Here is a 23634-nt window from a genome sequence, read left to right as displayed (position 1 = left end):
CCACACACACGTCCATACAGAGAGGTGCACCGGGGAGCCTTCCTCTGTTATCACTGCTGGAAATCAGACTTAACACTGTGCCCTGGGACAGAAAAAAGATTCCATTTCAAATCTCATTTCAAGAGAAACACAAAAATAAAGAGAAAGAAATGAATTGCTAATTAAATCCTCTTTAAATTTAGTGTAAGATTAAACGGAAACTTATGGAATCTGCAAGTTGGCATGAGGCACATTTTTTCCTAAAAAATGCTAATTTGGAAGTGCTGGACTCATTTAGCCCCAACTTGATACTGCTATTCTGAATAGCATGCTCTCGGGGAGATTCCGCATGAAGCCGGGGTGTGAGCTTTATTTCTGGAGGATGTCTGCCTCTCCCAAAGAAAGGATGCAAGGAAGGCCACCGCAATGAAGTCGGTTCACTGCATAAACCCTGCACCCAGAGCCACGTCCCGAATGAGTTCAAGGGAATAAAGATGACCCAGTGGGCTCTGGCTCCACACGAGGGGCAGGTGACCAGCCATGGAGACTCACAGAGAGAAGGGAGGCTGGGTCCCAGGGCACCACCGCCACAGGGTGCTGCAGCAGCCAAATGAGGGGCAGAAGAGGAAGCAGAAAGGGGGGACCTTCCCCTACCCACACCTCTCCTCTGAAGGGACTCAGCAAGAGGGGCGTGCTCACTCCCCAGCAGCTTCCCCACCATCCTGCAACCTACAGCTGCCTGGAGCTGCACAACCCAAGCCCTCCCTGCTCCAGCCCTGACCCCAGCTCTGGAGCAGAAGCCCTGCACAGGCCCGCACAGGCCCTGGCCTTCCGACACCTCGCCTCCTCCCAGCCTCTCCGATTCCTCGCTCTCTCCCACTCCTGATCCTGCTGTCCTCCAGCTCAAAGGCTGGTATGTGCACACGTGGCCCATGTGTCCCTGTGGGTGGGTGCAAGTCGGTGGGTGCATGTGTGTGTGCATGTGCTCACATATACATGCGAACAGGTGCACACCTGCGTGTGTTTTCAGTCAAATATTTTAATCAAGTACATAAAAACCAAACCATATATACTTTCATTTTGCAAACTTTTTATTCTAAAAATTTTAATGATTTATTAAAATTTGTGGCAAAATACAACCTATAATAAATGTTGACATTTTAAATCAAAATTATTTCAGTAAAGCTGACTTTAATTTAAATTTTTGAAAATTAAATCACTACTTGGAAACGACATTTTGTTTGGCAAGAATCACTTCCACTCATGGTCTCTGAGAGGGAGGTTGGCCCGGTTAATACATCTGTTTTTTTACCTAAGCACTTGGGTCACCAAATCCTCCCAGCTCTCTGAAACATTTCCATCCAAGTCAGCAGCCGATGTCCTGCACAGCCAAACACGGCCACCTTTTGTCTGCAGGCACCAGGCCGGCTCTGTGGCCTAGACCCCAGGTACGCCTTCACACACAGAGTGTGAGTGTGCACTGTGGGGGTAGCCGTCGCATGGGGCTGCCCATATGTGTATGCGTGTGTGAGGGTGCACGTGTGTGTGGACACTTTGCTCAGCTTCATCTCCAGCTTGTAAGGACACGCTCTCTGAAGGGCTTCCTGGCACCCTATCCGGTTCCCTCCCTTGGGCACATCCCTCTCACTGAGCCCCAAAGCCCAGCACAGTCGTCCTGGGAGGAGGCACCTCTGACCGTGGCTTTCCCCAGGGAGGAGGTGCTGCCCTCCAGAAGGAGGCCCCTGGGCTGTCTGGGCCTAGCAGGCTCTTCTCCCATGTTGGTAATTTCAAGCCTTTGGGGGCTGCTGTGTTTTCTGTTTGCCTTTGTTTTTTAGCTTTCGGTAGTAGTTATTAATGTTTTTCATTTCCTCAAAAATTACAGCTGTTGCGATGTTAATGGAGCTAATTGTTACTATTCAGCATCTGGAGAGGCAATTTAGCACCTGCTAATAAAGACGCCTCATTTGAAGTTTGGAGAAAATGACCGGATTCCCCAGTGTCATTATGTCACTCTGGCAAGTGGAAATTATGAAGGCAGAGCCTGAGGCAGGGCCTGTCTGAGGACTCACCACAGTGTGTTGCCCGTCCCTGTGGCTCAGCGCACGTGCAGGAGGGCGACCGAGCACTGTGTCCACCTCGTCCACGTGACGTTTCCTGCAAGATTTTCAAACCTTTCCTTTCAAGATTTTCAAGACACATACTGTAGCGCACTTGGGTTGCAGGACAGAACACTAAGCCAGATCCCAGGGAAAACTAGGCGCGGGCCACTCTAGGTCTGGGACTGCGGGGGGACCACGAGGCGGGGACCCCAGAAACCAGGGGATGGCTATGGCTGTGGAACACCCCAAGCTGGGTCCTCACAGCATCTGCCCTGCGGTGAGTTAGGAACTGCCTTACCCGACCGCCCTTCCCTCCACAGTCATGGGCCCTGCAAGCTCCGCCTCTCTTCTGCTCACCCCTCAATGGCAGAAACTCGCGACCTTCTCCCATGGCCCGTTTGCAATCAAGGGCTCTCCATGAGCCGTATTGAGCCCATGTCTGTCTTCCTTGCGTCTTTCTCCTCCTCTGCTTGGTGCCTCAGGGAACAAACCCAACCACCTTTATGAGCAGGAGGGCAGCTGTGTGTCTCCAGATCCCCGCTTCTCCTGGCCAGATGGCAGCAGTCCCACCGTGATGCCCCCCACTACCCACTACCTACTGGACAGAGGGATGGAGTCCACTGCCCAGATCAAGTCCTAAGCACCCCCAAGCACACACCCCCTTTCTGGAGAAATGAGAGAGGAAAGGAAAAAAGAAATGAACTCTCAAGCAGACCCGTCACCCACCAAGCACCTGGCAGCGCAGGTGGCACCCCCCGCCAGTGCCGGGAAGCCAGTGCCAGCCTCAGATCTGGGGTGGGAGCCAGTGCCAGCCTCGGATCTGGGGTGGGCGACCCACGGTCACCCCGGGCATGGGGAGGACACAGCGACCCTGATGGGGCTTCCGCTGTGGGGCCCCTTGTCATCCATCCTCCTGCAACTGAAGACACATAGCATGATCTCATCTCTCCAGCCCAAAGTGATTTCCAAAAAGCTGAGAGGGTCTCTGGCAGGAGGGCAGAGTAAGCTAATCCTGACTCTAAAAACATCAGGGCTGGAAACCCTGCCTGCCAGCAGACCCGAGGGGTGGAGGGGCAGAGGGGCGATATGGGAGACAGGGCAGGGTCCTTCTCATGGACTGACGAACAGAGCACGAGGGGCGGTGCGGGAGATGGACAGGGCAGGGTCCTTCTCATGGACGGAGGAACAGAGCATAGGGAGCGGCATGGAAGACGGACAGGGCAGGGTCCTTCTCATGGACCGACGAACAGAGCACGAGGGGCGGTGCGGGAGACGGACAGGGCAGAGTCCTCATGGACGGATGAACAGAGCTGGGGTGTCTCCTCTCACCCTGATCAAAGGGCTCTGAAGTCAGGGCAGTATCCCCACAGGAAATGACGGACAAAATGGGGTTGCTAAGCCCTGTCCAACAGGCCTGCCCAGGGCCCTGGAGAACAGGATGCCCCACAGGGCAGGTGAGCTCTCCACCTTAGCTCCCAGCACTGCAGGCCCCCACCACCTCACACCTCAGTGTCAGACTCTGGTTCTCTCTCTTTCTTTCTCTCTCTCTCTCTTACACACACACACACACACACACGCTCTCGAGTCCTCTCAGATCACTGATAACGGGTGACAGGCATCACCTGGGAGAAGTAAGGACTTCTTTTCAAAAGGAGCACCCAGTCCTCGAGTTTCCAAACCCATAGCTTGCTGTGGCGTGCCGGTGCCAGCTCCCCCCGCCTGCAGGAATGGATCACGGGTGTCTCTTTCCAACTCCACGCTAAGTGAGCTCACGTGGGTGGCTTGAAACCTGCCAGTGGTGGGAGTGTTTACACTACAGAAATTGGCACAAGGTAAAAACCAGGCCCTTTTTCTTCTGGAGAGCTGGTTGCTAAACACTCAGTGGCACACCACCGGCCTGGGGCCCCCGGAAGGCCCTGGCCTGGTCTCTAGGGCTCTAGGGACACCAAGGTCCTGCCACCATGGTGTCTTCTGTGCAGGTGGCCTCTGTTAACACAGAGGCCTTGACCTCATGCTGCTTCCCCTAAGGCCGTCTTGAGAAACAAGAACAGAATTGGAGGTTCCCAGGGAAGAAATAACAAAGACAGGAAAACAGATCTGTGAAGGTGGAAAATTTACCTTTCCTTGCAGCACAGGTCAGCACTGCCCTGAGTGACCATTTTTCTGGCCGAATGCTTGAGTTCTGGGGCTGCTGTCTGAATTTCTCAGAGGCCTTCTCCCTGTTTGTGGCTGTGTCCCGAAAGTTCACCTCGCTGTGACCGCCAGGAAGAGGCTTTTCTATATGCAATCACTCTTCAACAGTAAAAGCTTTGTTGTAAAATGTCAAAGATAGCAGGTGTCCTTTTAAGGAAGTCCCCATTTATCTAGTACCAGGCTCATGCCCCTACTGTTTGTACCATTAGGGGGTAAATATTTAAAGCAGAACTTAGACAGACACCTCCTGAGAATGAGCCAGCATCATCTGTGGCATGTGTGTCATGCGTGTGTGGATATCGTCAAAGCTGTGCTTCCAACGTGTGAGTGTGTGCCACCCAGGCAAAGCCCAAGCCCATTCGAGTGGATTCACTGTGTTCGAGGCTCACAGAGTCTTGACCACATGGAAAATCTTGTTTTTGAGCAATAACCCCTCAGAACGTTGCATGTTAGCACCTTTTGGAGGCTGTCAGGAGACACTTCCTAAATAGGATCTGAGGAGGAAATGGAACCCGCTCAGGCCAAAGCTCAGCTTCGATATTAGATTTTCGGGGGTGAATCAGATTTGCTTGGTCCTATGAGGACTTGCAGAGGCTCACCTTGCGCAGCAAGGAGCCTACGCTTTTGAGACGCAGAAAATCCTTAAAATGTTGAGGCTCTTGTATCCTAGGGGAATTTTCTTCTCTATCAAAGAAATCCAAGACATAGGCCCATGTGGGCAGGAGGGCATAGTGGGGTCAGAAAATTAGAGTGGAGGCCCAGCTGCCTGGCGGTGTGGCTGTGGGCAGGTCTGCAGCCTCTCTGAGGCGTGTTCTGTGGATACCTGGGGCCTGTTCTAGCACCACACGCCATGAGTCTGCCACCCTGCCTTCCTCACTGAGCTGCGTGAAGTCAGGGGGCCAGCAGCGGTAGCACCAAAGGGGCCCAGGGACTGAGAATGAAGCCCCACATGGAGTTCTGTGGGCCTCCCTGCCCGGCACCCCAGCTCCACTCCTGCCATCCCAGTGGACACTGGACACCTGTCCCTTCCCCTCTGGGGTTCCTGGGCTGTGGGGTTTGCTGCATGGACGCCAAGCTGGGCCATTTCCACCCACCCCCATCAGACACCACCCTCCCGCCGTGGGTGACCTCATCTAGGCTGCTCCCTCTCCCTTTGGGGCGGCCTCTGCCCTCCGTGCATCCCACAGCCAACATTGCCTATCTAGGCTGATCCTGGCTCTGCCCTCCCTCTCCCTTTGGGGCAGTCTCTGCCCTCTGTGCATCCTGCAGCCAACATAGCCCATCTAGGCTGGTCCTCCTCTTGATGGAAGAAGGTAGGCTTCAGAGACCCCCCACTGGGGAAACATCCATCCATCTACCCAGGCCCTGTTCCAGCATCAGAGCTGCCGCCGTGAGCTGAGCAGATGAGTCCTGCCCTCGAGAGCTTCTGGGAGGAGGAAAACGGAGAGGGAGCCTGCCTCCCATGCAGGAGAAAGCCCACCAAGGTGGAGGCTTGGTCAGTCCTCTGTTCCAATGCTGTCTTTGGCTCCTCCCCACTCCACACAACAAATCAGAGCGATGCCAGTAAGTGCAGACCAGGGTGACTGGCAGGCACTTAGAATTCCCCTTCCTGTGGGCCAGATGCTGGAAGGGCACCCAAACCGAGGGCACATGAGCACCTCTGAGTGGCCTCTGGCGGGAAGCTGGATTGGCCTCCCACAGGTGTCTGGGCCTCTCATGCTGGGTAAAGCGATTCCATGTGATTATTCAAGAGCCGTGTCTACGCTTGCAGAATCAACACATGGGCTGCCACCTCAATGACCCAAAAAGAAAAGGCAAGGGTGGCGGGGCTTCTGCAGGCTCTCATTTACTCATCCGATCGCTGGACCCCTTGGGAACCCACTGCCTGTCGGCAAGGGTTTGCTGAGCTCCCCATGGGCCGGGCACGCTGCCAGGTGGGCGCCACCAGCATCCAGGGCCACGAGCTGGAGAGACGGGCACCGCGGAGGCCTGAGGATGTGATGAGGTGCACACCAGGGTCCGGCATCTTGCAGGCGGCAGAGCCGCTGTAGGCTCAGGACACAGGAAAGGGTCCTGAAGGCACGAATGAGCAATGAGATCCTTCCCCACGAGCCCAGCCTGCCCCACAGCCTCAGGAACTGGGTCAGTCACGCGGCTTCCATCCAACTCAGACGCCCCCCCCCCCCACGCTGGCCGCCTCACTAAGCCTCTTGGTCTCCATCCTTTCCTTGGATTCTTCCCTCTCTCACCTGTAGCCCAGATTTCAGTTCAAATCAGCAAGTTGTCGATGCAGATTTGCCCGCACTCCTTCACTCAATGGCCGCGCCCTACAGTGGCCGCACTGTGGAAGTCCTGGAGCAGCAGGAGCTGGGCAGGGCTGCAGCTGGGGGGCTCTGCAGCCATCGGCCCAGTGGCCACAAAGGGCCCTCCGCACAGAGGGTGGAGCAGGGCTGGGCTTGCATGACATATAAACAGGGGCACAGACCAGTCCACCCCGGACCAAGAAGGTTGCAGCAGCCATTTCAATGGGGTCCGGTGTCACCAGGACCTGAGGCCCTCTCTCTCTCTCCAGCTGTCCCTCCTACCCCTCTCCCTCTCTTGCTCCTCCCCCTGTTACAACACCAATCTCTCGTTCCCCACGCTGGAGGAGCAGCCTCAGTCCCACGTCCGGGAAAACATTGGTCCCATCCTGCCTCCTTGTCCTTAGCTCACGGGAGGGCACCAGACAGAAAGAGAATCCAACCCAGAACTCCCTCTCTAGCTGCCTTCCTTGCCCGCCTCCAAACCGGAGTCAGAGCCATTCAAGGAGGATGGAGAAGGCGATTTCCCGAGAGCCTGCAGGTTCTTCTCACCCGCGATGCCCGTGTGGGCCCCACCTCAGCCTGCACGGAAGTATTCTTAGAAGTTCCTTCTTCACGAAGTTGGGTAACTTGCTCAAGGTCACATAGCCACCAGCAGAACAGAGGAAGGGAGAATCTACGAACACTCCAAGTCACGCTTGCAGCAATGTCCCGTGCGGTCTCTGTGTCAACCCAGGTGGTCAGTGGTGCTGTGAGCCGCCCGGGGCACTTCTCCAAGCTGGGAAGAGGCTCCAGGCTCGGAAGCCTCCCGGGAGCCCTCCCTGACCCACCCTTACCCTTGACCACCACTGAGGGGAATTGCTCCATTTTCTGTGCCTGAAGGTTCAAGAGGGAAGTCAAAAGTGGCTTCCAGTCAGCTTAATGGGGACAGGGTTTTCTCTGGGGGTGACAAAACTGTTTCAGAGCTTGACAGAGATGGTGGCTGCACAACACCGAGGATGTACTAAACGCTGTTGAAATTGACACTGCAAAAAGGTTCGCTTTATGTTATGTGAATTCCACCTTAAAAATGCTTTACCGTGGCTTCAAGACAAATCTTAGCAGACCTTACAGAGCATTTCAAGACACTATCAGCAAATGCCCACAGAGCTGGGCCCCCTGTGCCTCCCCCATCCCAGGTCCATGAGCAGAGTTAACCCGAAACCACCTCCTGAGCCACAGCCTGAAAGTAGCCCCCACGGACAGGGGAGGCAATGGATTCCAGGGGTCCCTGAGGCCATGCCTCATGCCCACCACGTCCAGCAGAGTGACCAGAGCAGGTGGCTCAGTCCACGCCTCCCCAGGATGAAGAGACGACAGCAGGGACCTTGCCAAGTTGCCCTTTGGGTGCAACAAGGTGTGTCACTTGTAAGCAGAGCATGAAGCATGGCTCCGTGGTCACTAGTAAAAGCTGGTGTGTGACACGAGGGTGGGAACTGGGAGCAGAGATGCCAGCACCTCCTGCGTCTGCCTCAACATCAGCCACCTCCTCCTCCCCTCTGTTGCCCTGACTGCCCATCTCAGGGCTTCCCCGTCCTCAGTCTTGTTTATGAGCCTGTGGCTTTGAGGACGCTCAGTCCGTCCTCAGAGCCAAAGCTCTGGCCCTGGGAGAGGAGCGGGAGGCTTCAAGCTTCTGCACAATGGAAAAGCAAAGATGAAATAAGAAAATTCCTCTCGGTCCAGGAGTCTGTGCTGAAGAAATGACTCATTACAAACAGCAGAACCTTCAAGTTAGACAGATGGGGAGAAACTCTCTGAAATGTGCTTTTCTGCCTAATTTAGAATAATTGCAATCCACTACATTAGGGCATCAGGTTTTCAGCATCTCATGAAATGCTGAGGGTGAGAAGGGAGCATTTTCTGACAAATTAAGATTAAGCTGAAAAGGCCAATGTGCTGGCTGCTGTTCAGCCTTGGTCCTTCTCCCGCAGCTCCACGTGGCTGTAGCCAGCAACTCATCGCAGGCAGCTTGCAGTCCGAAACCCACTGTGGGCCGATCAAAGACTGAAACCCTAGAAGGAGAGAAGGGAGAAGCAAGAGGTCACTAGCCCACAGGACCTTGGGGACCGGCACAGCGCCCTGGTCCTTCCTCTCATCCTACTCTCTGCCACCCACCCAAGCTGGGAAGAGGCTCCAGGCACAGAACACCCCACCCCAAACACTTGGAGAGATGCTGGCCTCAGCTGCCTTGTGCCTTCCATGAAATGAGGGTCCAAGCCACTCTTCTTCATCCAGATCTTGGCTCGAAACCTGCAGTGCACTCTCAGCTGGTTCCTGCTATCCCAGAGCCTCCTTTGGCCACACATGCAGAGAAGGAGCATTTCACAGCTGGAACAGAACTCGCATGCTCCCAACCCCAGCATCCTTGAGCCACCGATGGGAAAGCTGAGACCCCCTCACCTTCGCCCAAGGAAGGAAACTCAGTCAGGGTCACCAGAATGATGAAAAGCCAGGCTTTCTCCCGGACGCTTTGCTGTTGAATCTGCCCCGAGAGCAGTGCAGGTGGAGTCAGGTGGCTCTGGGCCAAACCACCACTTGTCCCCACTGGATTTGTGCTGACTCCCACCCAGTTCCAAAGAATAACATCAGAGCTGTGGAAACCAAGACCAACAAAGCACCACACCGTTGCCATTCTTCTAAGCTCCAAGTCCTCTACGCAACTAGAGACTCAGGATCCTTCCACGTAAACCCAAGAACTGGGAAGCCTCAGCTATGGCCGGCGGACGTCAGAGGCCTGGAGCCACTGCCCTGCAGGCCAGGTCAGCCCACCCAGCTGGAGATGTAAGGCGACAAGGGGACGGCCCCGCATCAACCTCCTCCACCTGTGTTGTTCCCACGGAATTGGGGCTGTTTATGTCCTCATGCGTTCCCATGCAAACAGGCCAGAGCAAGTGGCCCCTGGGCCGTCGCGCCCACACCACTGCTGTGTGGTGAGCAGGGCCTGCCTCTGCTTTCCTGACTTTCCCTAAAACTCTCCTGTGGTCCAGCCACTGGGGTTCGACCCTCAGAGCCCCCATGTCATCCCCCTCCATGTAGTTCAGGTTTCCCTTCCTGACAGGCACAAACATCTTCCAGCCTGAATATGAGCAAGACACAGTCTCACTCAGCGTTCATTTTCCTTGAACCTGCCTCCACCTCCCTTTGCAGTCTGGCCTAGATTGTCCTCGGAACCTGGTGTGGCCCCACCTGTCCTTGCAGTCTGGCCCGGATTGTCCTGGGAACCCAGTGTGGCCTTACCTCCCCTTGCAGTCTGGCCCAGATTGTCCTCGGAGCCCAGTGTGGCCTCACCTCCCCTTGCAGTCTGGCCCAGATTGTCCTTGGAACCCAGTGCAGGTCTCATGCATGGCAAATATTCCACACACGCGGAACTGAACATCACCATCAACGCATTGATCATTACCATTTAGTGAAATAATGAAGGCTGCCCTGTAAATTTTCATTTGTGTGGACCAATCATCAGTAGCCAAGTGACCCGCTGCCCTGTCTCTGTGGACCACAGGTCAGGGGAGCCCCGAGCAGAGCCAGTTCCCCGAAGTGCTCCAATTGTTTACATTTATGTCACATGTGGAACTACGATCTGGGAAAGTTGGATGTGGCCAAGTCAGAGGAGCTGAGCCTGCCCTGGGCTGTGGCATCTTCTTGCTCAGAGCTCCTGGCTCCTCCCAGGGCCTCCCTTTCCTCCTCCATTTCACAGAGCACAGGTGTGTGCTCGCCACCCTCACAGGGTCTCACAGAGGGCACCGGTGCTACAGCCCCAACACTGGATGGTCCTGCAGCCAACCGCTGGCTGCAAAAGACTCAGAATTCACTGCCTGGTTGGACCCTCACTGCAGATTTGGGATGTAGGAGGGCAGGTGGTGGTATCCCCTGGAACAGTGCTGGGAGGAGGCAGCTGAAGACAGGGGAAGCCTCCAGGTTAGTGGCACGGACGTCATGGGCCTCTCGTCAAGATAAGAGCAATGGGAATATGATGGACCATGTCAAGATCTTTCGTGTGGAGGCCAGTCCAGGGGCCACTCAAGACCTTAAGTGTACAGCACCTCCGTAGGAATTCTGCTGGGATGCCACAGGAGAGGTCGGCCGCTTCCAAGACCTCACTCTCAGCAAGACTCGAGTCTCTCACTGCAGTTCCCACCACAAACGGCCCACGGGAGCTACACGACAATGACAGTGAAGGCTTGGGCCCCGCCACTTCTCCCCACAGCCACTGTGCCCGCTCGGTCACTTGACCAGCCTCTCACGGCACTGATGTGCAGAAAGTCATTTTGTGGAAACGGAGGGTGTGGGGAGGCTGTCTACAAACTGTCAAGGCAGAGCAGGTGTGCGTTCAGGGCAGTTTGGATTGGTATTGGCTCTTATGGGGTACTCCTGACCACCTGTACTTTGTCCTTTGCCCAGACTTGAAGTTAGTAGACCTGAGCTGATGGGTGTCCTCACAAAGCAGGGTGTTCAGACGGAGACCTGCCACCCTCCACTGGGTGATTTCACCGCTGCCTGGGAGAGGCCATGTGGACGGAGAAAGAGCCCTGACCTTGGCCATCAGGACGCAGGGGCAGGGCCGGACACACTGTGCTCCTTGTACATTCACGAAGGGGAGCCCACGATAGGCGTTTCCACGGACAGGAGTTCGCCTCTCGGTACTCTGGCCCTGTGGACTCTCCTCCTTTTGGCCACAGCTCAGAGGCCCCACACTGAGGTCAGTCCCATCACACACAGGGACACCTGCCACCGCCAAGTAACTGCTTCCTGCCCCAGGCAGGGGCTTCTTGGAGTGAGTGCTCAGCATGAAACAGTTCTGCCCAGGCAGAAGCCCTACTCAGAAGCCCTAATGACGGTTTGCTAAGCCAGAGAGACAGGGGTCCTCCACCCCAGGGAAGAGCCAGTCTTAGAGAGGGTACACCTGGTCCACCTTCAGCGGTGGCATCCCAGGTACCAAAGTGAGGCTATTTTGATTAGGTGGCTTTCAGAAGGGTGGGGCAGTCACTGATTGGCTGGCTTTCAGAGAGGCAGGGCTGTCATTCATTGGCTGGCTTTCAGAGGGGCAGGGCTGTCATTCATTGGCTGGCTTTTAGAAAGGTGGGCCTATGACTGATTGGCTGGCTTTTAGAAGGGCAGGGCTGTCACTGATTGGCGGCTTTCAGAAGTGTGGGACTGTAACTGATTGGCTGGCTTTTTGAAGGCGGAGGCTGACACTGGCTGACTTTCAGAAAGGTAGGGTTGTCACAGATTGGCTGGCTTTCAGAAGAGCAGGGATGTCATTGATTGGCTGGCTTTCAGAGGGGCAGGGCTGTCACTGATTGGCTGGCTTTCAAAATGGTGGGGAGTCATTGATTGGCTGGCTTTCAGAAGGGTGGGGCTGTCCTTGATTGGCTGGCTTTCAGGAGAGTGGGGCTATCACTGATTGACTGGATTTTGTGTATTGGCAGAAAGCTGTCAATCAACTGGAATGGATTTAAATGATTCTGGTTAATTTTTTACTGTGGTCGAAGAACCATGAGCCTTTTCCTAGGAGGACAGGCACTTATTCCCCACACAGGTTTCAACAAGAACATTATGAGCTGGCTGTCTAGCCCACTGGTACACCTGTGAGCAATCCTAACCCATAATTGTAACGATTTCCATTGTTCTAGCTCCTCCCTGGGTCAGGCACTGAGCATGATCATGTTTTTTCTTTATGGTTGTTACAGGAGCCCAACGTGCCTCACATACATGGTTTCTGAGGCGAGAACAACCTCAGTTCAGCTCCTGCCTCCCACACTTAATCTACGGGAACTTCTGTTTACCATCTTTAGGGTAGTGGTAATACTAATTCTTTCTGCGAGGACCGTTGCAACAATTCAATAAGACCACGGATATGTGAGAACTTCTTCAAGGAAGCCAGAGGGAGGGCCAGGGTGGCCACCAAGGCTCCTGTCTGTGGGTGGACACCAACACAGAGAAGCAGAAGTGTTCCCGCCGTTGTCAGATACAAGGCTGCAGTTAGGGGGTCCTGCCTAGTTCACTGGCTTGCTCTGAGCAGCTGTTCTTATTGAAGCACGTGCCCAGGAGGCGGCTTTATTTCCCTCTCTCTCCCTGTTGTTGAGAAGTTCAAAAGTCACTGAGAGTTCAAGTCCTGAAGGCTATGTACAAAGAACGACTCTCCTGCAAAGATGGCCCCTGCTTCCCACAGCCCCACCGCTGAAGTCAGTGTTTGTGTTGGAGAATAATTAAAGCTGATCACGTTTTGTCCCTAACACGGAGTGACATCTTTTGAATCTCTGCATATTGCTGTTTTCACTAAGCCACATGTAACACTTCAGAGTGCCAAATGCTTTTTAAAAAATAGCCCTGGCTCTGAAAGAGTGCTGCAGAATAACTCTGATGGAATATGGCTTCTATGAAAACACAAAATGTTAATCACCCCCCCCCAAGAAAAAAAGAATTCAAGGAATTGTTTGAAAAGAGATGTTTGTTCTGGGCACGTACTTCAAGGGCAAAAGTGCTTGAAGAGGAGTCGCTCACATTTGTTCTGGTTCCTTAAGATCTCCAGCCCAGCTCCCCAAACGGAGAGAAATGGAGACCAGTCTTGCTTTCTGCAAAGTGGAGGCATCACCTGACTCTTGTGTGCTGTCCAGGTATGGTCAGGACTCATGAAACAAGAGGTGGCATTGGACACCTTGGAAGAGAAGCCGTGCCCCAGGCAGACCCTTTCTCACTCTCTGCAGCCCTGCACAGGCCTGTGTTCTCGCCGACCACCAATCTCTGTGAACTTCCGCTCCTTGTCCTGCCTCTCCAGCCCAGCCCTGGATTTTAGTGGCTACTGTGAACAAACCAGTTTCCAGCCTTAGCCAGTGCTCCTTGCTGCCCAGCCAAGAATCTACATACTCATCCTCTGTCCCCTTCTGGCTGCTTCTTCTTCCCCTCTCAGACAATTTCACCAGCCCCCATACTGACCGAAGCTGACCCTGGAACTCGACTGAAATAATAGAACCAGCGGGCACTTCCCACTCAATGTGCTTCCTGGAGCCTGCCCGTCTCCAGGACAAAGCCACCTCTGCACTCCTCATGCCCATCTTCTCCTGCCTTCCCAGGAACCTCACCCCATCAAGTATGGTTTCCCTCCTGAAATCTCCAGGTTCTCTTCTTTTTTGACTGTTTCCCCTCTTCCTATATATACAATCCATTCTCTCCCATCTTAAAAACAAACTATAGAAACAGTAAAGAGATCAGTAGTTGCCACGGGTTCAGGGCAAGGCAGGAGGGATGAGTAGGTGGAGCCCAGGGCATGAGGGTGGAGGAATGCTTCCATACGATGTTGTCGTAGTGGGTACATGACACTGTACATTTGTCAAAAGCCATCGATCTGTACCACACAAAGCATGAACCTTAAAGTAGACTATGGAATTTAGTTAATGATGAGGTGTCCACATGGCCTCATCAACTATGACGAAGACACCACACAAATGCGAGAGAATAATAAGGGAAATTGTATGAGGGGTGGTGGGTGGGGGTGGAATAATACAAGGACTCTCTGTACTTCCTGCACAGTGCTTCTATAAACAGAGAAAAAAAGATCATCTATTAAAAAATCAAAACTAAACAAGACCTTCCCCTTGGTGGCTTTCATGTAAATGGCATGGTAAGCATAGGTGGTTAGCTCCCCTTTCCAGAGTCCAAAGGAAATATTTTTTAAGCTGGGGAAGCCTGTACCACACGGAAAACTGACATCACTCAATTCATGCAACTTCCACTAGAAAGGTTCAGGTATGTCTGTACTGAAATAGAGGAAAGGTGGAATTGTAACCAACGCTTCGCGGAAAGAGTAACTTGGTTCCGAATGAGAGAGACGAGAAACCCTGGCGTCACTTGCAGAGCAGGAAGACAGGCAATGAACAGAAAGGCAGCCAGTGGGGCGTCCCCAGGACAAACACTGCAATGGGCTAGATTTCCTCAGGATGAGAAAGTCAAGGGGGAACGGAAGGTTTTTTAACAGAAGCTACAAGGGCAGAAATAATCAACAAAAAGAAACCAACAAAGGTGAAGAAGGACTAGGTGAAGGTGAACACAGGATCGTTGAATTTCCATAACATAAAGCCTTAAAGAGCCACGGGTGCCCGCGCTGCTGAGAACGGAAAGGAAAAGGCCGTGGTGGAAGCTCTCTTCACAGCCGCGTTCCACGCCACAGGAGGGCCTTCCCACACAGGCACGATTTTAAGTATACAACCGGGAACCCTTCCCCGGAAGACTTTTTAGAGGCGTAAGCAATTCTACCCAAAGGGCAGTCAACATTTAAAAGCTGAGAATAGAGAAGTCATTGGAAAAAAGGACCAACAGGAAGTATTGAAACCATCTACCTGTGGATTTCCGTCTACAAACCGGCTGTAAATGGCTACACAGCGTGCAAACGCTAACAATAATGCTTTATTAAGGAGAATTACACTTACCAGTTACAATGCAGGCTCTGCTAGAAACAAATCCAGGATCACATCTATAAGAACCAGGTGATATTGCTGTCAGCCTAAAAAACCCAAACGGTAAATTGAGAACTTCTCAAAACCAACAAACATGCTAACTGATATGATTTGGATCTGTGTCCTCACCAAATCTCACATCGAATTGTAATCCCCAGTGTTAGAGGTGGGTCTGGTGGGAGATGGGGGCAGAGTTCTAATGAGTAGGTTTGCACCATCCCCTCAGTGCTGTTCTCGTGATAGTGAGTGGGTGAGTTATTGTGGGATCTAATTGTTTAAAAGTGGGTGCGGCTCCTCCCTCTCACTCTTCCTCCTGCTCTGGCCATGTGAGACACCTGGCTCCCTGTTTGCCTTCCACCACGACTGTAAGTTTCCTGAGGCCTCCCCAGAAGCTGAGCTGAAGCCGCTGTGCTTCCTGTACAGCCTGCAGAACCATGAGCCAATTAAACCTCTTTTCTTTGTAAATTACCCAGCCTCAGGTATTTCTTTATAACAGCATGAAAACAGACTAATATACTAAGAAACTAAAAACAGGAACCATGAGTGTTCCTATATATAAGCAATTATTACTTAGAACAATTAAAACAAATTCTATAAATGAGAAGCATCAGACATTTAGGAACAAACCTAACAGGAAGAGTGCAGAGCCTATTACTACTTGCGGACTTTACTGAGGCAGTGAAAGAACATTTGCATAAACAGAGATTTATTCTTTGTTCCTGCAAAGAAAGGCTCAGTGTGGAAAACATATCTATTCCCCCGGAATTAATGTAGATGTTTGATGCTGTTTCAATACAAATTCCAGTCACATTTTGGAGAAAACTTAACAAAATAATTCTGAATTTTGTCCAAAAAAAATAAACAAGTGAGATTAGCCAAGAAAATCATTTCAGGTGGGAGGGATGTTTAGAAGCGTGGTGAAATAAAATGAACATGCCAGGTATTCAATACTAAAGGGTCCCATAAAGTCCCTGATGGCCTCATCAGGGCTGTTAGGCTGGGGCTGACCTTCTCTCTCCAGCTATGCCTCCTCCGCCCCCCTGCACAGCCTTGGGTTTCTGGTCCTCTGGGTTGGAGAAGGAGAAGCTGAGGTATGGCAGGAAAGTCTCCCAACGACTCCCTTGTAAGTTGGTATCATAAGTTGAATTGCGGCCCCCAGAATGAAATGTCCAGTTCTAATCCCCAGAACCTATGAGTGTGATCTTATTTGGAGGGAAAAGGGTGTTTACAGATTTAATGAAACCAGCCAGGCTCACCCAAGAGAGCCCTAAATCAAGGACAGATGTCTCCATAGGAGACAGAGGAAGAGGAAGAGACACAGGGAGGAGAGCAGGGGGCCCTGGGAGACAGAGGCAGAGACTGGAGGACGCAGCCCCAAGCTGTGGAGCCCCTGCAGCCACTGGGAGCAGGAAGAGGCAGGAAGGCTCCTTCCCTGAGCTCTGGAGGGAGCACAGCCCTCCTGGCACCTTGATTTTGGACTTGTGTTCTCCAGCGTTGTGGAAGCCTGTGTGCTGAGAGCACATTCCTATTCTTTTAAGCCACCCAGTTTGTGGTCATTTGTTACCACAGCCAAAAAACAGATGTTGCAGGTGTCTGGAGCAGGCAGGTGCTCCAGGCTGGTTCTTTGGCATCTCTATTCCACAAGGCTCTCTGTCCCCAGGCCCTCGCGTTCCCACGGTACCTCCAGCTTCTTGCTGTCGGGGATGTTTGCCCACCAAGGGGGCTTCTCAGAAGGCCTTAGGATATGGCGCGCGCCTCCACTCTCACACACACGTGGTCTATGGACACATGGGCGGTGGTCCCGGCAGCACAAGGCACACTCCACCCACAAATGCCGCCCCTGCAGCCACCGCCCACCCAGCACCAGATCTGTTCCTCCCTCCAGCATGGCCTTCTATCCGCCTTCATTTCCTCAGGGGCATCGCTCAGGCCCCCTGTTGTAAGGGACACATGCCTGCTGAAGCCCCCCTCACTTGGCTGGTGGTAAGGGACCAGGAAAGGGCTCCAGGCTCCCAGCAGCCAGTCCCAAAAGTCTCCCTCCCAAACTCTCTCCCCATCACCAGGCTCACCCCTGTTCTATAAAGGTTCCAACCCATCCTTGGCCATCCACTTTCAGGAAGTTCTTCAGGTGGTGGATCTTGCTGCAGAAACACAGGCCCCCAGTCCAACAATTGACAAGGAACTGTATTCTGCTAATAACCACAGAAGTGTGGAGGTGGATCCTTCCCCAGGTGAGCTTTGAGATGAGATTCCCAGCCTGGGCCAAAAACTTGACGGCAGCTTTGTGAGACCCGGGGACAGAGGACACAGTGAAGCTGTGCCTGGATTGCTGGCCCACAGTAACCACCGTAAATGTGTGCTGCTTCAAGCCACTGGGCATGTGGAACTGTGTTACACAGCAATAGATAACTAACACAGATAATAAGAAGACTCACCCAGTTAAAATAACCATCACTCACTTCCAACCAGGATTCCTCCTGCATTATGATGGAAGCATGTCTCCTCTAAGAGAGGGTCTCACAAACCTCACTTAAGAGGCTTCCTGGAAGCCTGTGTGCCCACCAGGAAGTAGCCTTAGGTCAAGGGCATTCTCAGCCCACACCCCCCACCACCATCAGGATCACTACATTATCACTAATACTAGCATGAGGAACTGAAAGAGAAGAGCAAACGCCACCTTTACAGCATTGGCTAATCCTCCTCAAACACATTTTTCAAGGTGGGTTCTGATTGAGGTTTCTTCTCCAGAAGGCAGCGGAGCCGGGGAAAGCCAACCCAGTTCCTATCTTAACCACACCCCTCATTAGCTGGGCCACCCCTTGAACAAGCCTTATAGCACCTATCTAACTCAGTATTCTCATCTCAAAAATTTTTAAGCCATTAATTTTGCAAGAAAATTGTGGGCAATATGTGAAAAAAAAATCAAGTTTCAGTATAATGGAGACCCATGATAGATGTCCAATAAAAGCAGCTAATGTTTCACGTGGTTGTCATTGATCTTTAAAAATCCTCTATCTTGTTTAAAGAAGTGGAGAGATATTTTGTGGTTGACCATCCTACTACTTTTTTGAGGGAATAAATCCATTCTTTGCTGAAGGAAGTTTTAGTGAATGGATGAATGGATAGAGGGATGGATGAGTGGATGAGTGGGTGGATGGATGGATGGACAGATGGACAGATGGATGGATGGGACAGATGGATGGATGAGTGGCTGGATGGGTGGATGGATGGATGGATGAGTGGATGGATGGATAGATTGATGGGTGGGTGGGTGGATGGATGGATGGATCAATGGATGAATTGATCAAATAATGCATCAGTGGACTACAGTGTGTCCTTTTGCATGTTTTTCTAGGATCCTAGACTTTTTGAGGACAGATGGACAAGTAGGATAGCAGGGCCAGCCCACTGGACTCTGGTTGATGAAGGGTCAGAGAAGACTTGGAAAAGAGCTTTGAAGAACACAGTTTGCCCAAATACAAGGACAGGCACAGAGGGGAGCGAATATTCTGCAAACAGATTCATCCCCTGCTGGAAAGAGAGCCGCAGCCACAGCAAGCAAACTTGAAAAGGGCAGTGTGACGAACAACCCCAGAAAGCTGGGCATGGAGAAGCATTGCCCCAGGCAGGGCAGCACAGGGCCTGTCCCTGCTCCCATCTTCTGCTCTCATCAGTTTGGTGTATCTCAGAGCATCAGAGACAACCCCAAGGCCAAGGATTTCAGGGACCTGGGTATACAGCCCCCTGCCCAGCCCCCTCCAGGCAAAGAAAGCTCCAGGCTGTGGCCTGGGGCAGATCACCAGAAACAATGGCAGAGAGAAACACCCCAGCACATTCAGGAGGGGTGCAGCCCAGCACCTAGAGACAGGCATGGACCAGCCAGGAGACAGAGGCCACATCTCCCTTCTGCTGCACCAGGGCAAGTCCAAGTCACGCTTATCTCTCCAGCTGCTCTCCTTTCTCCTCCATGTCCTGCCTTTGGTTTTCTCATCCTCTTAGGGCAAATTGTGTGTGAGTATCTGTCCAGCTGGGGCCAATGACAAGGGACAGAGTGATAGGATCAAACTCTCCAGGGTGCAAGTGGGGTGTGGGCAGCCAGACCACAGATCCCAGCATGGAGGACGTGCACACAGCTCAGAGCAGATTGAATTCAGAGCTGTGTGCTTGCTGGGGACAAGGAGGGGGAGGCAGGGACCTGAAATTTGAGCTTATCTTTAAAAGATCTTAGGGTAAAAATACATAATCTTTTAATTAAAATTTTACTGAATTTTAACTTGAATTTCCCCATCTGCTTCCTTAATTATGCCTAACCCTAAACCTAACTCTAAGCCATCTGTGTTCTTATCTCATTATATTGGGGTTATTCGTGTGTTTGTCCAATTTCTGCAGGAAACAGTGAGTCCCTCATGGGGAGGGGCTGAGGCTGGGGCATTCTGGATCTTCAGAACCAGACAATGCCTGTCACACAATAGGGTCTCAAAGAGCGTTTTTTGGACCAGTCCTTTATCAACGGGTGATTGGATGTGTGGACAGAAGTGTGAATGGATTGGGAGGACAAGCAGATGAATGGAAGAGTGGGTGGCTCCTCCTGGCCCGAGCTCCCTGGTCAAGCCAACCATGAGGTTGCCATGATTTTGCCGTGACTTTCAAAGTGAAGTCGAACGGGGAAAGAGCACCGGAAGGTGAGTGCCTCCTCTTACACAAACACAGATTTGTGGATTTGGTGTACATTGACTTAACCACTGGCTTTTTTTTTTTCATGAGCCACGGGATTTGCTCTCTGTTCACTGGGCTTTCATCAGAATCAGCAGCCATGAAACCCTGGGCTGAGAGTCGAAGCCTCTCCTCTGTGACCCCAGAGAATGAGCGGGGCTGCAAACTCACTCAGTGTGCTGTGGTTGAGAAGCTGCGGCGTGGATTGAGCTGAGAAGTGCTTATATATTTATAAATACGACACCCACACGCACTGACGCTGCCAGAGCCCAGGCTCTTGGGGCAGAGAGTCTGCAGTGAAATGAAGCAGTCCCCACCCCATGACAGTGTGCGGGCCACTCAACCCGGCTCTTCTCTAAAGCTGGGTAAAAACAGCCTCTGCTCCACATGACTGCCCTGAGGTGCACCGGTGTAGAAGTGCTTAACATGCTTTACAAACTGCTTGGCACACAGCAAGTGCTCCATAAGTGCTCCCATTGTGAGTTTGACTCCATGTAATCCTGCAATACAGGCTCACTCGACAAAGGAAGGCAGCCTTGAATCCCAGCCAGCCGCTTCTCTGCCTCAGCTGGTCTTGCTAAGCCCTGGCATTTCCCATCCGGGGCTGCAAGACAGAGGCAGGTGCCATATCCCTGCGTTCTCCCTGTACTGGGCATTACCTGCCTACAGCCCTAATGCTGCTGTGTCCAGCCCAGTGGGTGCCTTGGAGCTGACTCTTGCTGATTTCACCATGGAGTCCTGAAGGAGCCGGCCAGTCAGAAAGGCCAGGTCATAAGCGTGAGCCCAGGTCAGGAGAAAACGCATGTTTATCAGCACAAAACTGGGCATCATGGTCAAAGGACCAGCTGAGAAACTTGCACTAAAGGCACATACTCATGGCTGGGTCATGCACAAACTGCTCTTAGAAAATACAGATTTCAACTAAGAACAGGAAGGTGTTTCCTGAAATTCTGGGGAGATGACTTCCCCTGTTGTAGGAGACACAGAAGAATACCAAACAGGGTCAGAGGCTCAAACCTGAAATATGTGTTTATATTATTTATACTATGCATCTGTATCATATATTATAATATTTATTTGCAGCAGCTAAATATGCATAGGAGGGGGACAGGAAGAGAAAGAGGAGAGGGGTGGGCCCCGGGCCCAGTGGCACAATGGCCTGAGGCTCACCCTGCTCCTGACGCCTCGGCTTTGAAGGTCCTGATCTTTCTTTAGAGTCAAGCAAATTAGCTCCAGACAAAGTGGCGGTCCCTTTGCACACGTGCACTCCTGCTCCCATGGGTGGGCACGCACACATGTGTGTATATGCATGTGTGTGCCTGAGCCAGGCACTCAGACATGAGCAGGGGGCTCCCCGAAGAGGCTGATACTGCCACGAGCCCCACTTCAGGGGGGAAAGAATGGGACGAAGGTATGGAGACACAGGGAAGCCAAGGGACCTGCCCAGCCACACGGGCTCCCCACGGCTGGGCCACAGGGCCTGCCCACGTCCTGGCAGCGCCTCCAGGGTGGCCACCTGCAGGAACCTGCCGCCCTGGCCTCACTCAGTTTTTACCAAATAACTGTCAGGCTATGGCACCAGTGCCATGGCTGTAAACACGCCCAGCTCTTCTCTCCTATCCCTCCTCTACCGTCCCATGTCCCTCCTTTCAGCCCTTTGCTGGCTCCCACCCTAGGGGTCAGCTCAACTTCAAAGTCACTGAGCCCTCTGGCTCCCTGTGAAGTCCTCAGTCCTGGCCTGTCTTGGATTTTGCCATCAGCATCTCAAATGAAACCCACCATGGACCCCCCCAGCTTAGAATTGGCTCCAGGGTCCCACCTCACCCTCATGTCTGTTCACGGCCCTGGGTGTATAGGTTGCTGCGGCTCTGAAGTTGAGGGTTTCATGGTGGGCCTGTGGGCGCAGGCCTGGCCCCGTCATGGGCCCAGGGCTTCCTCCCACACCCCACGCACACACACGGCTAATTTGGAAAACCAACACAGGTTTTTGAGGGAGGGCAGGAAATGACCATTTTTAAATCATAAGTCCGCCATCAATTCATAAAGAACATTTTAACACAGAAGAAAGACAGCATTCCAGAATAAAGAACAGATCTTCAAACTCAACCTGCTTTTGCTTAATTTCTCTCATATCTGCATCCTTTCCTGCTACATTTCAGTCCCACTCACTTAGGGACTTTTACTATAGATGACAGTCAACTGAGGTTCCAGACCAGACCACCCTAGACACCAGGAGGAGGTCCGAGCAGGCAGGGAGAGGATGGTGGGGGACCAGGCAGCCTGCCTTCGAGCCTGGAGCTCCCTGGCAGCCATGGCGAGAACCAGCTCAAGGGGCCATGGGGCCACTGGACCCACAGGTGCAGAGTGGAGGGAATTCTGTGCACCCTGGTGGGGTCTGCTCTGGTCTCTCCCATGGTGGACCTGGTCAGTACCCAGAAAGTATGGTGCTGAGGACACTTCAGGACCCCAGCGTAGAAACTGGCCTTGAATCCCCCTGGCTGCTGAACCCCAGCCCTGAGCCTTCTCTGTCCCACGTTGCTCCTGAGAAAACAAAAATAATCTTAGGCTCTGGCTGAAGAAAAGCTCACTGATTATGGAAGAGGCAAGACTGTTGCTATTCTCAGTAGGAGGCATATTTACTTCTTTGTGTGAAGGTATTTCTAAACACAGGTAATTATAAAAATCATTACCCCATGAACCAGCGTGGTAAACCAGATGGTAGGTAATACACTCATAAATAATTACCTTGTACGAGTTCTCTGAAATAATACTTCCTATTCACTTTACACCTTTCTGTAGAAAATAAATCTCCAGCATTCTCTCATTTGGAAACAGGCAGGCAGCGACTTTCCCTTTATTAAAGGAATAAAACAGATGTGGAGGAGGCACTCCTTGCCTTGGTCTTCAGGGCCAAGTCCCAGGGACCATGCCGCAGGCTGCTCAAATCCTCGCCCCAGTGGTGCTGGTCCTGATGCCGTCCTGGAGCCAGCCACGGGGACCACCCCTGCCAGGATCCCATGTCCCCGGCTTGCGCCACAGCCCAGCTGGCTCCCCTTCAGCCAGCTTCTCTCTGGTGTCTTCCAGGACCCTTCTGGCTGCTTTGTGCACAGAGCTTGCTTCATATGACAGACGATACGGTTTGCTGTGTCCCCACCCAAATCTCATCTTGAATTGTAGCTCCCATAATTCCCATATGTTGTGGGAGGGACCCAGTGGGAGATAAATGAATCATGGGGACAGTTTCCCCCATACCGTTCTCATGGTAGTGAATAAGTCTCATGAGATCTGAAGGTTTTATGTGGGGTTTACCCTTTCCCTTGGTTCTCATTCTCTCGTGTCTGCCATCATGGAAGACATGACTTTCCCTTCCGCCATGATTGTGAGGCCTCCCCAGCCAGGGGGAACTGTGAGTCCATTAAATCTATTTTTCTTTATAAATTACCCAGTCTTGGATATGTCTTTATCAGCAGCATGAGAACAGGTTAATACAATGGAGAATTTCAGGCAGTGACAGACAGAGCATGATGAATCCCATAAGGCCCTGTCCCAGCTCCATCCTCCACCTACTCAGGCCCATCCTGCCCTGCCCTTTCCCAGAAGTGACTGAGAAGGCTGAGAAGGTGAGGCCTTCGGGCCAGGCCAGGCACCAGGGCCAGTCAGCAAGCTGCAGCCTTGGCCATCAAGCCCTCCCTCCCCTCCTCGCCATGTCTCCTTTCTGAGGCTGCCTCCCCCTAACGCAGGGCTCAGCGTTGCCTTGTTCACCAATGGCTAGGCCTGGTCCTGTCCTGCCTTCTCAATCATTCATTCCCCCAGTGTCCCCGTGCCCTTGTAACTTGCACAAATCTACAAAGTAAATCCTGC

Source organism: Pongo pygmaeus, chromosome 11 (assembly GCF_028885625.2).
Source record: "Pongo pygmaeus isolate AG05252 chromosome 11, NHGRI_mPonPyg2-v2.0_pri, whole genome shotgun sequence".
NCBI classification, from domain to species: domain Eukaryota; kingdom Metazoa; phylum Chordata; class Mammalia; order Primates; family Hominidae; genus Pongo; species Pongo pygmaeus.
Note: the sequence above shows the minus strand (reverse complement) of the source record.